Here is an 11,445-nt window from a genome sequence, read left to right as displayed (position 1 = left end):
AAGGACCCGAGGCATGAACATCTCTCCACTCTCCAATGTCCAGAAATTCACGGAACTCTCTACAGGGCATGCGCGCTGGCGGATTCCCTGATTTTTCATGCGCTCCGGTAATCGCATTAAAGTCCCCGACTAAAAGCCAAGATCCCGGATTAAGCCTTTGCAGATTATTAATTTCCTCATACATCTGTTTGCGTCTATTAGACCAAACGCTACCATACACAAAGCATAAGAACGTCGTCTTACTTTGAATCCTGCAGTTGATTAGAATAAACTGCTCATGACAGAATAAAACATCCAATGGAGCGTCAGCTGGTAAGGAACTGAATAACCAAAGTGTTTTCCTATCCTGGTTATTAGCAGCAATAAAAGTCATTCCGAGTCTTGACCAAAACCGCGGATTAATTGATGAAAACTCAGTCATTGGTTCAGCAATGCATAAGAACAAAGGTTTGTGAGAATTACATAACTTTGTCAAATAATTCTGGGTACCTGCATTCAGAATACCCCTGCAATTCCAGAAGAGCACGGTCATTTAAATCTAACTGGAGGCTTGCTGGCTCTTTTAACACGAGCTGATTGAATCTTCTTCTGTGTTTCCGTTTTCTTCGGCCCAACTGTCTCCCAGTCCTGATTCGCCGAGTCCACTTCATCAGCCCAGCTGATCGGGGAGGCAGTACCAGGTGTATCAGTGGGAAGTTGTATATTTGAGTTGCTCGGCGGATCAGTTCGTTCTATATTTTCCTCCTCAGGCTCAAGCACATGGCTATTGGTGCAGCTTTCCTTTATCTGTTCATTGAACTTGTCTGCGGCATTCTCTAGGGGTTGGACAATTTCTTTCGGTTCACTGACTCTCTCTGCGGATTTCTCAGTAGCTGGGAGACTTGCATTCACCGGGGGAATCGGAATTATCGCGTCCTCTAGGGCCTGGATGATACTGTCATTCTGTTTACTGGCTCTCTCCGCGGGTTTCTCAAGGGCTTGGATGAGAGTTGCATTCATAGCGGCAACCGGAATTAGCTCCTTCATTGCATTTCTGACCGGAGGCCGTATGTTCTCTTGCACTGTACTCGGCTTTGTTCTGTCCTGACCATGCTTCTTCTGCTTCAAGGTTTCAGGCTTTAAATTTTGTCTACACTCGTATGCCATATGCCCAATATTTGTGCAAACTTTACAGAAGCTGGGTAGCCGCTCATACATGACTTCAATCCAGAAATGCTTTCCTTCTCTTTTAATTCCAAGCGTAGTGGGTAACTCTGCTGCTAGGTCAATATCTACCAACATTCTAGCGTAGTGGCCAAAATCTCCCTCTATGGTCGCTCTATCCAGCCTGATTAAACCTCCCAATCCCCTAGCAATATCAGCAAGAATTTGGGGGTCCCAATATTCCCATGGCAGTGCATATAAACGAATCCATACCTGTGCCTGTGTTGTTTTCTCTACGTACGGGTCAAAATCTGGCTTCCAAGGTTGCAATCTGAAGGTTCCAGGCTTTAAGTTTAGCACCCCTTTGCTGATAGCTTTCATCTTCTCCTCTCTGGTTTTCAATAAGATATGGTAGAACCCCCTCCCTATTGAAATCAATCGCCAGGAATCCGAGAGTCCCCAAATGCCGTTCAGCAGGTGGCGCAACTCGCCCACTTGCTTGGGGGAATCTCCTTTCGACAATATCAAACGGCCAATCAACGAGTGCTCACATAACTCTAGTCTGCGGTTGTAAGCCGACTGTGAAATCTTGACTGATTTAATGCTTCCTAGTTCAGAGATCGTCGCCGACGACGCTGGTTGTTCTGGCAGGGCTTTTTTCAAGACCGACGAGAAGGATGGTTTCGGTGCCGGCGCAATCGTTTTGTTACTATAACGGAGCTTTGGATTGAAGAGAACTCTAATGTCAACATGGTCCTCGAGAGGAGGGGATGCCGGAGACGACATGGTACGGTGAAGCTTGGAGACGGACTAGCGGCGCTTGGCGGCGGCTAGGGTTCAGTCATCGAGTTTCTTTTATTTTAATTTCAACTCTTTAAATAAGTCTTTATTGTCATAAATTCCTCAATAACCACCCAAGGACTGTTATGACTATTTGAAGAGTCTTTTGAATGCTCAAAAAGGAGTTACACTACTTAATGCTCTCTTTAATTCTATTAAAGTTAAAAAGTTGCAAAGAAGAATTCAACTCTCCATTAATCTTCTTTTTAATTACATTAAAGTTAAGAAGTTAGAGCAAAGAATTCAATCCTCCATTAATCTTCTCTTTAATGGCATTAAAGTTGGAAGTTACAAGGAATGCATGAAGGCATGTGCAACTATAAATACCTACATTTGGAAGCATGAAAGCAGACCTGGAACAGACATGGAACAGGCCTCACCATCTCTTTTTAGCTCTCTCTTTTAGACTTTTTTGTAGTTTTCTTTTTGTTCTTTTTCTTTCTTCCTTTGTAACCGATTCTAGTTTTTATTTCAAAGTTTATTTTCACTTCATCTTTTCTTCCCTTTACTTTAATTATGTTTTCTATTAAATTTCTTGTTTTCTTTCCATCTACCATGAACTAACTCCTCCATAGCTAGAGCTATGGTGGATCCTAATTGAAGTATATGATTTACTTGCAATCTGATTTCAAGTTTATAATTTATTAATTAGAGAATTAAACTATGGAGCTTAATTTCCTAGTTAGATATTTGGCCAATATTTAGCTAAATTACAATTAATTGTTTTGGTTGACCGACACTAAGATAATTAATGGAACTACATAGTTTAGACCTGTGTCTATGCGGTGCGGTTTTCGGGGTTTAGTTTCACGACATAACTTTAAGGTTATTTCAGAGAACTTAATGCTTTCATTATACTTTTATTCTTGACTTGACCAAAGCTAGGGTAATTGTATGTGAAATATGATTAATCTTGACTGGACCAAAGCTAGGTTAATTACTTTAGGAAATAATCACCGTCTCTAGATTAAAACTTAAGAACTTGGATAGGATTGTTGTGTGGATTATATACATTAGGTTAGGGGAAGCCTTGCTCTAGTGACTTACATCATATTTAAATTCATTTTGTTTCCTCCTTTGTTTACTTTATTTAGTTGTTTTAAATTCATTAGTTTAGTATCTCAAACAATTCAAGTTTTGATTGCTTAGATAATAGAAATTCACAAAAATCAATAGATATAAACACAATCCTCGAGGGAACGATACTCTACTTACTATTTATTACTTGATAACGATAGGGTGCACTTGCCCTTAGTTTTGCACGATACACATTTCGTCCATCAACTATCCGAGATAGGATAAATGATTCCATTGTCTAAAAGCTTAGTAATCTCATTTTTTACTACTTCTTTCATGTTCAGATTTAAGCGTCCTTGTCTATCCGCTTTAGGTGGCTTATCTTCTTCTAAGTGAATTCTGTGCATTACAATACTAGGATTAATTCCTTTTAAGTCTGAAATTTGTCATCCCATACTTCCGATCCTATTTCTAACAATCTCTTTCAATTTTTCTTCTTATTCTTTAGTTAACTTGTTAGAGATAATTATAGGTAGAGAATCGCCTTCGCCTAAGAAAGCGTACCTCAAATGGTTTGGTAACTCTTTAAGTTCTAACTTAGGGGGTACTACAATTGAAGGCGGAACTGGTCCATCTTCTCGAATCAAAGGCCCTCGGTCCTTATCTTCTAATTCTTCTCCCACTATGGGTTCTATTATTTCTTCTCTTTGAACAATGTCATTGACACATTCTTCGACCAAATCAAGTTTCATACAAGTGAATTACTCCATAGGATACTTCATCGCTTTGTTCATATTAAACGCGATCTTATCTTCACCTATTCTTAAAACTACTTTCCCTTCCGATACATCGACTAATGCACGTCCCGTATTCATAAACGGTCTACCAAAAATTAGTGGACAATTAACGTCATATGCAAAGTCTAGTATAACGAAATCGGTAGGAAAAATAAATTTGTCAACTTTAACTAAAACATCCTCAATTATACCATATGGTTTCTTAAAGGTTTGATCCGCTAATTGCAAAACCATGTTGGTACACTTGATATCTTCTTCTAAACCTAATTTATTAAAAATAGACAACGACATTAAGTTGATGCTTGCTCCTAAATCACAAAGAAAACTTGGGAATTCAATATCTCCCAACTTACACGGGATGGTGAAACATCCAAGATCTTTGAGTTTAGTGGGAAAATTACTTGACACTATCGAACTACAGTCTTCTGTTAACGATATGGATGAAATTCCTTCCCAACTGATTTTCTTTGAAATCAAATCTTTTAAAAACTTACCATAGTTAGGAATTTACGTAACCTCATCCATAAACATCAAATTAATATGCAAATTTTTAAGTTTGTCCAAAAACGTTAAACGTTGTTTGTCATAGTCCTTGTTTCGGACTTTGTGTGGAAAAGGTGGTTTGGGTACAAACGTTTTTGTACTTGATTCAATAGGTGAACTTTTTGCATTTAATGTATCTTCTTTGGATTTCATTGGTAAATCAGTTCCCTGTAAAGTAGAATCTCCAGACATTTCCGGCCCTAAGTAATTTTTCCCTGAACGAAGAGTTATAGCCTTTACATGCTCTTTTGGATTTTCTTCCGTATGGCTGGGAAGACCTCCCTCTTTTCGGGATGGAATTGATTTAGCAAGTTGTCCTATTTGAACCTCCAAATTATGGATGCTAGTCGAGTGGTTCTTAATTAATTGATCGAATTTAGTCTCGATACGTTTAAAACCATCATCGTGGCTACTTACTTTACCACTAATAGCATCTATAAATTTGTCGATTTTAGAAGATAAAGTGCTAATCGTATCTCTAGATTGATTTTGATAATTATTGGTACGATTTTGATTAGCATTTGCATTATTATTATTATCTTTCCAATTAAAGTTAGGATGATTTCTCCATCTAGAATTATAAGTACTAGAATAAGGATTATTAGTTTGGTTTTGCCATTGGACAAAATTTACCTGTTCAATCTCATCCATACCTTCGTAATCCACATCCGTTGGGATTGGGTTACCATTGGTATTGCACGGTGCCATAAACCTATCAATTTTGTGCGATAAGGCAGAAAATTGGGCTTATAACATCGAGACTGGATTGAGATTCACTATACCTTTAACTGGTGGTGTGGTTGAGGATGATGGTTTCGCCACCGGTATGTGTCCACATTCTGCGGGCCATATACTACTGTTGATTGCCATTTCCTCCAAAAGTTCTCTCGCTTGGGCGGATGTCTTCTTCATAAATAAGCCTCCCGACATAACATCTAATGAACCCCTAGTTGTAGGATTTATCCCATTATAAAAAGTTTGCATTAAAAGTGCATCGGGCAATTGGTGGTGTGGTCATAAACGTTGAAGTTCCTTAAAACGTTCTCAAGCCTCATAAAGAGTTTCATTATCATGTTGAGAAAAAGATGTTAACTCTTTTATGACTCTTGCGGTTTTTGCTAAAAGGGAAATATTTTGATAAAAACGCTTGGGCTAATTGGTCCCAAGTCACAAATGTTGCAGCTGGCATAGAAGTTAACCAATCTTTGGCTCTATCCTTCAAAGTGAAAGGAAAGAGTCGAAGTTTAATTGCTTCGGCAGTCACATCAGTTATTTTGAAAGTGTCACAAATTTCTAAGAAATTTGTCAAATGGGTGTTAGGGTTTTCGTTAGGTAGTCCATAAAATGTTACATTGTTTTGCAACATATTAAGCAAAGCTGGTTTAATTTCAAATTGGTTTGCATTTATTTGGGGTCTAACTATGCTATTGGTTACACCGGCCACTCCTGGCCTAGCGTAATCCATAAGTGTTGGTGGATCTGTCATATTTTCTGGCTCGGAATTTTGTTTATCTTTTTGTTTCTTGTTTTTCTTTTTCTTTTTAATTGTCTTTTCAATTTCTGGATTAATGGGTTTGGTGGAATGCCCGAACTTCGAGAACTGCGCATGAACTTGAAATTTTTGCACGAACCAAAACTACCTTCAAAACAGAATTTGAAAAATAAATATGTAAGTAAATTGAAATAAATAAAATATAAAAGTTAAAATAAGTATGTATAAACCTAGATTCGAAATAAAACGCGAAAAATCTAAATTTTTGTAAAAAAAATGGCGTTCCCCGGCAACGGCGCCAAAAACTTGTTGAGCGATTTCCGCAAGTGCACGGTTTCGCTTGTAGTAATAAAAAGATATTGATCCCACAGGGAACGTTTTTTTTCACAAAAACTTATTTTTGATATAGTTTAAATACGACTTAAGGTTTATTAAATAGAAAATCGTTAATTGAATTTGGTTTTGAGATTGATTTAATAAGAATCAGATTAGAATATATGTAGAATGTTAGAAATCAATTCTGTTTTGAGTTTAAATTACAAAACAGAAACATTCAGTGTTTAAAACAAGAGAATAATTGTACTTGTTTGCATTAAGCAAAGATAACAACTTTAAACTTTGTAAAAATTATAATTTTGTAATAAACGTAAACTCCTTCAATTAAAAGGCTTTGAACCGTAGAGAACCCCCCTGATGTTGAGTAGATTTCTACCTTGACCAAATTTACACTTATTTCCGATAAGCCGACCTAACGATCATATCGTCCGTAAGAATGAATTTGCCCAAGTGTTCAACAAAGTTTCCTTGTAAAGATTTTGAATTTAACTACGTTTTAATGAAAACACCAGAACTTTACTTCAGATCATTTACCAAAGTAACTACATAAGAATTTATTGAATTGCATGAACTTTATTAGATGAAGTGTGAATTGATACAAGTTTACAGAGAACAAAAAAAATGGAAGCATTCAAGAGGGCTTAGTAAGTTCCAGGTTGTCAATCCTTCCTCAAACCTCGTTAGAGTTTGTCAGGCTCCGGGGTCGAATCCGCTACTTAATCTTCTCGCTTAATCTTCGGAATAGAGATGGCTCTTCTACTACCAAAATGTAAACTAGTCTTGAACAGATCTTATTCTAAATCTAATTGCTACTGTGTTTGTAATTAATTTAAGAACAATGTGTGTACATCAAATTGTTTTTACAGAAATGAACTCTAACTTCTGAATCGTTTCTGACTCAAAATTTCAGCATAAATTCTGCACTAATCTTAAAAACCTAACTCTCTACAACTCTGAAATCAACTCTCTATTTATAGATGTTGAAGAGTCGTGTTTAAGGGTCGTGTCCGCTGCGAAGAGACGTTTCTATCCACCCGAACAGATTCGTTTCTTTGAATTAAAACATGTGTAAACTGTGCTGGAGAAATCTCTGATGTTACCGAGATGGGAAAATCTCTGCCGAGATTGGGGAGTAAAATTTTGGTCTTCGGAACGCAAGGAGGAGTGGCTGGAAGAGGCATGTCGCGACCGAGATTAGGGAATCTCGGTCGCGACACGAGAGTTTTTTCCCAAGTCTGACTTTATTCCGTCATCTTCGTTTTGGTGCGTTGATTTTGCTCGTCTTTGGCTCGTAACTTAGGGTTTTTCCTTCGTTTTTGACCTCTTTTCATTCCTATTTGGATTTTACCAAATATTTAGGTACCTTGCATGAAAGAAACATATTCGGACGTAAAAGTACTCTAAATAGATATAAACAGCATGATTTCATAGCAAAGCTGATGTAAATATTAATGATATTTTAGGTATATTTTGGGCTTAATAACATTAGAACTCATCATCTGTTCATAAGAATTTATGTTGTTTGCTTCAATAATAGGCATATAGCTGAGAGATAGATAACTGAGTGAAATTGTAAAGGAAGGTACTTTACAGGGGCTCTATCTATTGTATAATGGTTTTTGCTTTACCCGTGAAAGAGTGCTTTAGTGGATTAAAGGCCAGAAGAAGGTATTCTGAGGACTAGACGTAGGTTAGAGGCCGAATAGGTATAAATTTGCTAAGTAACAATTTCCTAACTCTGCCTTTTACTGCTTCTGATTATATTATTTGCTCTAACACATTTATCTTCTACATATAAGATCTGGTTGATTAACACGCAAATCGTAATCACTACATAGTCAGAAGCTCTGTCCAAATAACAATCTGTTGAGCGCATCCTTCTAAATCAGAGTCAAGCTCAGTAGATTATATTAGTCGTTGATCTTAACTTGTCTCTGACTTCGAATTCTGCCTCTTTGCTAAGAAAATAGAAAACGCCAAGTGAGTAAATTTTAAAGAGGTTAAAATTAACCAATAGTTCCATTAACCTCCTATTTGGAACTAATCCTACCTCAGAAAGGACCAACAAATTCGTGAGCTCAAGTTCTTACAACTCATACCTTCTGGCCAAGTTATCCTAGCAATTTTGTCTTTTTTCACTCCTATATTAGCGGATATCCAACTAGCCCTCATTCAGTTAAAAAATCACCCCTTCAAATGGAATGAGTAAGTTTCACTCTTTTCCAATTTTTTTCTCTCTTAAGGGTGCTTATGAACTCTAAAGTAAGATTATCGTATGCATTAATTTTTTTGGTGACCAATTTGAACCATCCTTGAAATTTCAAGATGTCCCGAATAGCCTTATCTAATTCTAGAGTTCCTAAATAAGCAAATTCAAACACATGCATAGGAGCGGGAAGTAAAGAAGAAAAATATTCATACATTCGTTCCTCCCTTTCTTCAACCAAATCAAAAGGAGTATAAAATCTATTTCTTAAAGTGGGAATAAATGTTACCTCGGGTTCGGAGTTGCTCCCCTCAAACACAACGTCCTTACCTTTGCCTTATGACCCACTTGTTTTCTTACCTACTTGAATCTTTGAAAATGGTGGAAGAGCTTAAGTTTGAAGATGAAACAAAATGAAAATTTTCAAGAATTAAAGATATTTTAAACAATTTTAATTCTTCAAATTTATAGGTTTGAGGCCATTTAAGTGTTTTTTAATAAGAGAGAAAGTTAATTTTAGAGAGAAAACTCCAAAAATGATTATTTTGAAAAATAAAAAATATGGTTTCATAGTAAATATGATACTAAACAATTTTTTTTTTGGTACGGAAAAGAAAGTAAAGAAAAAACAAACACCACAATAAATTAACCTGGGATTAGCCTAGGAAAGCTAACCCCCACAATATCTTCAGAAAGCAAAGATAACAGGAAATCAAGAGGAGAAGAGAAAATAGAGACGCCCAAAGCCCTCTCATGGCCCTCACCAACAAGCCGATCTGCCACCCGATTCTGCTCCCTGAAAACATTGCAAAAGTTGATAGAATCAAAAGAGGAGCAAATCCTTCTAATTGCTTTAACTAAATTTTGGCTCCCTAAACATAGAGCCCTTTTATCAGAAATCATCTTGACTGCTTCGAGATTATCTAACTCCACTAGTAGCCTCCTAATCCCCAGATCCTTTGCCACCCTAAGCCCAGAAAAGATACCCCAGAGCTCAGCAATAAAAGAGGAGCCCAAACCCAGATTCTGAGCAAAGCCTGACAACCAAGCACCTCCTGCATCTCTCAATACACCACCGACAGCAATTCTTCCATCCTCTTTACGTGACCCATCGGTGTTCAACTTTACCATCCCTTCACCTGGTCTATCCCATCCTATCAGATGAACAGTCGTGCTAAACTATCAACCTTGAAACTCTCAATTATTGAATTAACTTTTCTGAAGAAGAAAGCCCGCAAATTAGGAATGACAACCGCTCCTTCTCCAAATACCTCAACATTCCTCCAATGCCAAATTTGGTGGCAGACCACAGCAAACAGAATTACTCCATGTTCGAGCTCAGCCAACAACTTCCCTTCAACACCCTCCCTAAACCAGTCTTGTTCTGAATAGGAAAAGAAGGCAAAAAGACACTGCTCAGGCAGAACTTTCCTCTACACGGCCTTACTTCCAGCACAATCTCTAAGAACATGGCAAGTGGTTTCCGCATAAGCTTTACATCTACTATAAGCATCAGAGTCCACCAAATTTCGTCTTTTCCTTTCAACATTCGTTAGAAGCCTATTCTTAGCACAAAGCCAAAGAAAACTCCTAATACGATAAGGAACCTTCAAGGACCAAATACCTTTCCAAAGCTTTGAAGGAGGAACATCCAAATTGTGATTAAAGGCCTCAAAAGCAGATTTACAAGAATAAGCACCATTATTAGTAAACGACCAACAGCGAGTATCGCCATCTTCCTCCATACTGCTAACTTTAACTCCTCGAATTATCAGGAGCGTTTCAAGACTGAAAAAACGATAGAATTTAGACTAATCCCACTCTCCCTCCTCAGTCACAACATCCGCAATTCTCCAATTTCGGACCTCAGGAGGTGGAGGAAAAGTACAAATCTCTAATAAAGGCCGCTTCCCAAGCTAAGCATCATTCCAAAAACTAATCGATCTACCATTGCCAACCCACCAACCAATACCAGTACAAAATTTAAAAAAACTGCATTAACCCCTTTCCATAAAAAGGAACAGACCTGAACTTTTTCTTTTTGCCCCCCAAAAATCCTATCATTCCTATATTTCCCGCACAGGAGCCGAACCTATAAAGCAGACGGAGATTGCCACATCCTCCAAAGGAGTTTCATTAACAACATTTTGTTATTATCCCTAGCCTATCTAATCCCAATGCCACCCATACCTTTAGGTTGGCAAACCTCTTTCCAAGGAACAAGATGAATTTTCCTTCCCTCCACTGAGTCCCCCCCACAGGAAGCGCTGATTGATTTTATCTAAACCGTTGAGAACTGGTTCAGAAAGACGACAAGCTTGCATAATATGATTGGGCGCCGCACAATTCACTGACTGAATCAAAGTAAGATGACCCGCAAGAGAAAGTGATTTTGCCTTCCAATTAGCACTCTTATAATTAATTTTGTCAAAAACATCCTTGAAAGACGCCTTAGATACTCTATCACTATGGAGAGGAATCCCCAGGCAACAATCTATTGAATTAAAGTTAGGAACCCATGGTCTTAAAGCCAAAATGTGATTTGAAGTAATATAGGGGCCCCCATTAATAATAGCATCATAGTCCTTGGCCTCTGTAAATTTAATCACATAATATTCATTCTCCAAATCAGTGATACCGACTCTTCTTTTTTTAGCCCACTAAGCCCGAATCCTTTGTGCAAAGTATTTAAAACCAATTCTTTTACCCAGAACTGTCACAATTAAAGACAATTTCCATTTTGAACGTAAGGAACGTTTATCAGTAGAGGGCATGCGAATAATAGGGCACAACGGATCTTCCTGCTCCTCATCCTCAATATCAGAATCAGTCAAAATATCATCCAAATCTCCCAACTCCGGACCCTCGTTCATCGACGTCGTCTCCTCTACCACTCCCATCACCATATCTCTCCAAGAATTTTTATTAATACATGGAGAATGCACAGAATTAATAACGGGATGGGCATCGTTGACTGGATCGTTGCCCATCCCTTTAGCCAAAATCACATCACTGTTCTTAACTAGAGAGGCCAATACCGATGACCTAGGAAAATCACCGGTCGGCCCATT

General features: G+C 37.8%; 1 non-coding gene across 1 annotated transcript; it reads left to right on the top strand.

Annotated features, from left to right (window-relative positions):
* The first annotated feature begins 5,340 nt into the window (after window positions 1-5,340).
* Window positions 5,341-5,447, top strand: LOC136228263 (small nucleolar RNA R71). The gene has a single exon (XR_010688591.1). It is a non-coding gene; the product is annotated as a small nucleolar RNA R71 (small nucleolar RNA).
* Window positions 5,448-11,445: the final 5,998 nt, after the last annotated feature.

This window comes from Euphorbia lathyris, chromosome 4, assembly GCF_963576675.1.
Source record: "Euphorbia lathyris chromosome 4, ddEupLath1.1, whole genome shotgun sequence".
In the NCBI taxonomy this organism is placed as follows: domain Eukaryota; kingdom Viridiplantae; phylum Streptophyta; class Magnoliopsida; order Malpighiales; family Euphorbiaceae; genus Euphorbia; species Euphorbia lathyris.
The sequence above is the reverse complement of the archived record's forward strand: the minus strand, read 5'-3'. Positions and strand labels throughout refer to the sequence as shown.